We start from the raw sequence: 6,784 nt of genomic DNA on the forward strand, positions 1-6,784 counted from the left end.
GGGTGTGTACGGAAGCAGAAACACGTTATAGGTTGGCGGCCCCAAACGCAAGCCGCAATGAGATCGCATGCGCTCGCAGCGCCATCAACGTCTGATGTTCGCTGCGTATCGTTTTTTAAAACATGATATCAAGCATATGAAGTAAAGTACATAAAACTATTCTCATTAAAAGCAGTTATTAGAGAGGTTTAGAGCGTCCGGTTGTCGGGTAAGTGCAGGCTAGACCGTTGGGGCGGAGCCATGAACGGGAGCTGCCTGCATGGTGCAGTCACCTGGTGGCGCAAAGCTCAAATAGACAAACACAGCTAATATTGCAGTAACCAAGTGTAGTTTACTTTGCTTCGGGTATAAATATTTGGCGGCAACACAATTACGCCAGTGCCAAAAATTTACACCAGGAGCGAAGTAGAATAGTCTTGGTTACAGCAATAATTGCTGCTTTTGTCCGTTTGAGCTTTGCGCCGCCAGGTGGATGCACCTTGCAGGACCCTCCCGTTTATGGCTCCGCCCCAACGCCCCAACTGCGTTTATCCGAATACCGGACACGCTAGACATCTCTAATATATATAAAAACGACGATTGTCGACACTTGCCGAGAGATTTATTAGATTATCTACCCGCTAGCTGCTCATAAGTTCTCCGACACCGCGAGAGTCACGTAGGTAACGTGACCACTTAGGGGCTGCGATGTTTTCGGCCAGCCAAACAACCCAAGGACGAGAGTAGACGTAGCCGTCTGCGCATGCGCAGTAGCGTCGCCTCTAGTTCTTGCGTACGCAAACCGCTTGCGTCCCCTAAACTAAAGCTCTCTATTTTGGGATGCGTTATATAACATCACGGTGTCGAAATTAATCCTGAGTCAGCCACTACGGAGTGCCTCCTAATTCGATTGTGGTTTTGGCACCTACAGCCACATAATCGAATTCAACTTTGCTACTTCTGCCACGATGCGATTTGCCATGTGAGGCAATGACGATGCTCAACCCTCTCGGAGATGATTAAATATGGCGCACAACGTCTAAAGCAAACATCTCTCCCTGTCTGTGTTCGTTGGCCTACGCGGACAAACAGCAGTGGCGCACGCAAAGCAACGTTTAAAATGAACTCACTGCTCTCGTGTTAGACTAAACGTCGAAGAAATAAAGCTTTCACCGTGAACATCACCGCTAATTATCGTCATTGAAAGCAACCAGCACAGAAAGCGTCGCTTACGTCGATTCCCACAGTGCGTGGAGCCTGCATAATTTTGTTTACGCTTGGCAATTCCAGGTGGACTTCCCCAAAAAGTAAGGCTTTGCTGAGAAGGAGCCAGACAATTAGTCAAGGTCGAGATTTTGGTGTCGTGGACGGTGGGTGCGCGCATGATTTCCCAAAAATTGACCAACCCGCCTCGCAGTGCCCGTCAACTGTACGCAGACGACAACGCAGCATGGCCACGTTTTCACGAGGCTGGTCCGGGATGTGCCAAAACCTGCCATGCAGGCACATCCTTTTGTTTACCCGTTTCGCTCGTGCGTTGGTCAAGAACAACAATAATAAGCGCAGGTGCTGCGTTTCCCAGTGGAGAAACCGAATTTACCATAACGAGATCAGTTTTATTCATTCCGGCAAGATCGGCCGAGAAACAATGGTTGGTGAGACTTTGGAGATGTAAGGTCCTGACCTCACCAATGAAGAGGATAATGTGCAATTACAGAAAGTTCGGCGGCCACTTCATTTAGGAATAAGAAAAATTTGCGATCTGGAGAGGAAATATAAAAAGACACTCGCACGTGTGGGTTAGCTCAACACTTGATTACACTTGATCTAGATTCTTATGTTCAGCGTACCGGCTGCAGGATTTTCGGCAGTCATAATAAGCAAATAAAATTTTGTGGTATGCTTATTACTCTTTAATGTGTTACTACATCCTCAACAAGTTCAAGGTTACGCGGCATAGGATACGTTGCATAATTTAGGCTGAAAACATATTTTTCCTAGTAAGCTTGCAAGAAGTCGGAGCAATATGTCAGAAACACACTATTTTATGTCGTCCAATACAGTCCGGTGTATTTATTAATAATATTCATGTCGTAGATCCATTGCAATATATTTGCGCAAAGGGAAACGTGCATGAATGGGAGATATTGATATTTCATGTATTGCATATTGCTACGAACATCGGCGAATTCATTTTCTTACCTGCATATGTAATGTTAGTTAAGTCGAGCATATGAAATGGTATTACTCGTAAGCTTTCTTCGCTTTTTGGTGTTAGTGTGATAAAGCATCGGGTAGGCAGGTAGTGGGGTGTTGCAGCCCCTCCCCTTAAAATTCTCCCGTGGCACCGTTATGTACACGACTGGAACGAGCTGTATAACGCCGCACAAAATGAACTAGCATGGATTTAATTTGTGCTTATTGAGCACCATTACCTATAGAATCGCAGTTCCGCTTCGACGCGGCTCAATAGGCGAAATATTAAAAGTGGCAGAATGGTGCAAAATTGTCACAACCCGCCCTACAACACGTTTCCGTGCTCTCAGCTTCAGTTGCGATCCTTTTCCGGACAGCCGTCTTGGTTAGAAATACTGTATATTGACACGTGCACTTATATTTATCGCGCGACCACGGTTCGCTACCTAACAAATCTTGTCGCACAGCGCGGGACGCGCCTGCATGTATCCGAAGTTTCTGGAAAGTTATCTATGCTTCTACCCGCTGTCTGTTGTCGCCGAACCTTGAGCTATCTGATTTCATTGCGTGACGCGAATGGTGTAGAACTTTGTGGAAAGCACGCAGGTCCCAACGATTAGTCTGGAACATTCGATGACTACTGTATAAAAGCCGACGCGCTGGACCCGCTGATCAGATTTTCGACGATCGCCGAGCGTGTTTGCCGCTATCGTTGTGCTATAAGTGTAGCCTGTTTTGTGGGCACAGGTTCGCCCAATAAAAGTTCGTTTTGTCGTTCACAGTATTGCTACTGTGTTATTCAACGTCACCACCACGTGACAATATGCTACCGTAGGTAGCAGAGTTGCGCGCAGGTCCGCCATCTTGCCTGAGAAGCAACCAAGTCTATGCGGCAAAGCCGCACTCCGTTTTTGCAGGCGATATGCCTAGCGTATCGTCGATCGACCGTGGGCGCTTTTGCATCGCTTGTGCACCGCTTTTCCGCCTAATCGCAAACAAAGCGCATCGAAACAGCTGACTGGATTAGACTGCGAAGAAAAAGGCGCTGCCCTTTTTTAGCGCGCGGCGTAAGATGCAGCGCGTATATTAGTTTTTTTTTGGACTTGCATTCACCTGCGCACTTTCTCCGCTCTAATAACTTATGGGCACTCGCGTATCTAGGATAGATTGTGTATTCTATATACGCCGATCAGATGCAGCATTCGTGAAACGCGACGGTAGCGATTAGATCGCACCGAATAAACTTAGGGAATATGGTGACGTTATATTATAGATTCCGGAAATCCTACAAGAAGTTTCGTGGGAAGAAGCTACTTCACAAGGTAGTATAAGGTTCGAAATAACATGGCGTATTAACCCTTTACTGCATCTTGTTGCATATATGCAACATACCGATAAACGGCTAGAAAAACAAAACATAAGTTCAGTTGATTCTTCCTGTACACGGTGTTGCATTTCTGCAGCAATAATTTGAAAAACGCGCCTTCTTTTGCTGCCCTCTGTGCTAATTCTGCGCAACTATTGCCAAACAAACATGGTGGACGCTGCTCGAGCCAGCACGTAGCTATACAGGTAAGTTTTGCCAGTTATAAATGCCTTTCTGAACGGAATAAACAGTGGAAAAAAATGTTAAGCTGTGTAATACATCCTGCTAATCGTGTAGATGCCAAAAAAACATGATTTTCTCGCAATAGTCTGTTTCTGGCGACGGAAAATTGCTACGTTGCGTATTTGCAACAACGTGCTCACTGGGTTTGTTTTTTTTGTTCTCGAACTAGAAATGGATCCTAAACGCTTTTATTGCCGTGCAATTCCGTCAGATAGCGAAGACAGCGAACTTTCCGGGAGTGACGACGACCCTGAGTGTAAGTCTGTTTGTATTTATCGTGTGTGCAGTGTGTTGTATGGTGGAATGCGCGAATTTTTTGATCAGGGTGTGTGCGCACTCACGCTTCTGTCTTGCATCGTTACAGCTTCACCTTCACATCTGTGCTCCTGCGTTTAAAATTTTTGGTTATAACGCGAAGACACCGTGCATAGTGGTTCCGTCTTCTTTCAATATACACCCGCCGTGGTTGCTCAGTGGCTATGGTGTTGGGATTCTGAGCACGAGGTCGCGGGATCGAATCCCGGCCACGGCGGCCGCATTTCGATGGGGGCGAAATGCGAAAACACCCGTGTGCTTAGATTTAGGTGCACGTTAAAGAACCCCGGGTGGTCAAAATTTCCGGAGTCCTCCACTACGGCGTGCCTCATAATCAGAAAGTGGTTTTGGCACGTAAAACTCCAAATATTATTATTATTCTTTCAATATACAGAGGCACCCTGTTTTCTATATCTGCATTGTGCTTTGTTTTACCGCTAATTTTATTCCCTGTATATCGCTGTCTGTTTGTGCTGCAGATGTTCAACCTGACCTCGAAAAGCTAAATGACAGCACAAGCGAGTCGAGTGCATGCTCCGACGAGGACGAAGGTACAGCGAATGGCACAACACTTCACCACCACCCTGTACAAGCTAAGATAAGGATCATTTGGAAGAAAGCGAATCTAATGAGAGATCCGCAGTCAGTTCAGTTCTCCGGGCAAAGTGAACTCCCAGAGTACATTTTACAACAAGAGACACCATTCCAATACTTCAATTTTCTCTTCCCGGGCTCGCTGATTTCGCTAATTGCAGATCAGAGCAAATTGTATGCGCTTCAGAATGACGTGAGTCAGCCCCTCTGTACTACCGCAGAAGAGATCGAAATGTTTATTGGGACGTGCATGTGGATGTCGATCACACAAATGAGGAATTGAGGTGGTACTGGAGTGCAGAAACCAGGGTTAGCCAAGTCGCTGACAACTTTCCTGTGGGCCGCTTTGAGAAACTAAAGCATAATATACACTTCATTGACAACAGTACTCTCGGCCCAAGGGACGCTTCAGGAAGAGATCGGCTTGCGAAGGTGCGGCCTCTCATTGATACCATAAATGAACAGTTGTCGCTTGTGCCTCTTGAAGAGCATCTTTCTATTGATGAGCAGATTATACCCTTCAAAGGTAGAAGCTCCCTCAGGCAGTATTGTCCCAAGAAGCCCCAAAAATGGGGTTACAAAGTTTTTGTGCTCTCCGGTGTAAGCGGCTTCTCGTACAAATTGGAGGTGTATACCGGACAGGAGAACACGGTGCAAAGACTTTCAGGAGAGCCTGACTGTGGAGCGAGTGGAAATGTTGTTGTTCGCTTCAGTAGAATGATTCCGAGAGGCGTACACCACAAAGTGAACTTTGACAACTATTTCAACAGCCCAACCTTGCAGGTGTACCTAGAAAAAGACTCTGTACACTGCATTGGTACTGTGCGGACAAACCGGGTCCCTGGAGTGAGCCTGCCTAGCGAGCAGGAAATGAAAAAAAAAGGAAGAGGACATTTTGAAGAGAGGGTTGCAGTTATAGATGGAATTGAACTATCATGTACAAGGTGGCAAGATACCCGAGCAGTGACTTTGCCCTCCTCCTTTGTTGGAACACAGCCTGCTACAAGTGTATCAAGGTACAATCGTCAAAAAAAAAGAGCGAAGTGAGATACCATGCCCTGCAGCGATCACAAGCACATGGGAGGCGTCGACCTTTTGAACTCCCTCATCTCCATTTACCGTCCCTACCTGAGGTCGAAGAGATACTATTTTCGTGTTTTTTGCACATCCTAGACTTGACAACTGTAAATGCTTGGTTGCTTTACAAGAGGAATGTCACGAAAAAACGTGATCAGTACACCGAACGGCTACTTCCGTTGGCTGAGTTCAAGATGGACCTGGCTACATCACTCTGCAAGGCTGGGAAGACGGCGCTGAAGAAGCGAGGAAGGCCTAGCAATGAGTCAGTAGAACAAGCCTCTGACTAGAAGAAAAAAAGGGGACCATCAGCTCCAACTCCAACTCAGGATGTCAGGCTAGATCAGGTATTATTTCTAATCTATGGAGCTTTGTCTCAGTGCTCATTATTTTCATTTCTTTCCTCAGGTTGGTCACTGGGTTCTTTGGAGCAAGCAGCGGCAGCGGTGCAAGCTTCCTGGCTGCACAGGAATCTGCATGAGCTACTGCGTTAAGTGTGGAGTGCATCTCTGTTCCACAAACAAGAGCAATTGCTTTTTTGTGTACCACACAACAAAATGAGTCCATCGTTTCTCATTACTTAGTGATTACTGCTCAAGGTATAGAACCAAGCTTTTTCAGCAAGCAAGCGAAATAGCTTTCTATTGTGCTATTCGTTCCCCCTTGTTGATTGTCATGTAAATAAATGTTACAGTTTGAAACGCAATGAGCCGGGCTTTCCTCAACTTTTTCTTTATGTGCACGTTGTTGCAAATATGCAACGTACCCTTTTTCTGCCAATACAAACTGTCAAAGTCCACTAAGGATATTTTTTTGCTAGTACAGCTATTGTAATGGTTCCCTGCAACAACATGAATAATTTTATGACAAAAGAAAAATTAAAAACTGGACAAACTTTAGTAATTGAGGTAAACAATCAGATACTTTAATAACTTTCCTTAGCTTGAATAGTGCTTGGCACTCAGGTTTTGTTTCAACAGAAATAAATACGTTACTAAGAGCAGTGCAGTGCTC

At 45.6% G+C, this 6,784-nt stretch overlaps 1 pseudogene; it reads left to right on the plus strand.

Moving 5' to 3' along the window:
- The first annotated feature begins 5,770 nt into the window (after positions 1-5,770).
- On the plus strand, positions 5,771-6,468 carry LOC142574147 (uncharacterized; annotated as a pseudogene).
- The last annotated feature ends 316 nt before the right edge of the window (positions 6,469-6,784 follow it).

The sequence above is a fragment of the Dermacentor variabilis genome, chromosome 3 (genome assembly GCF_050947875.1).
Source record: "Dermacentor variabilis isolate Ectoservices chromosome 3, ASM5094787v1, whole genome shotgun sequence".
Classification (NCBI taxonomy): domain Eukaryota; kingdom Metazoa; phylum Arthropoda; class Arachnida; order Ixodida; family Ixodidae; genus Dermacentor; species Dermacentor variabilis.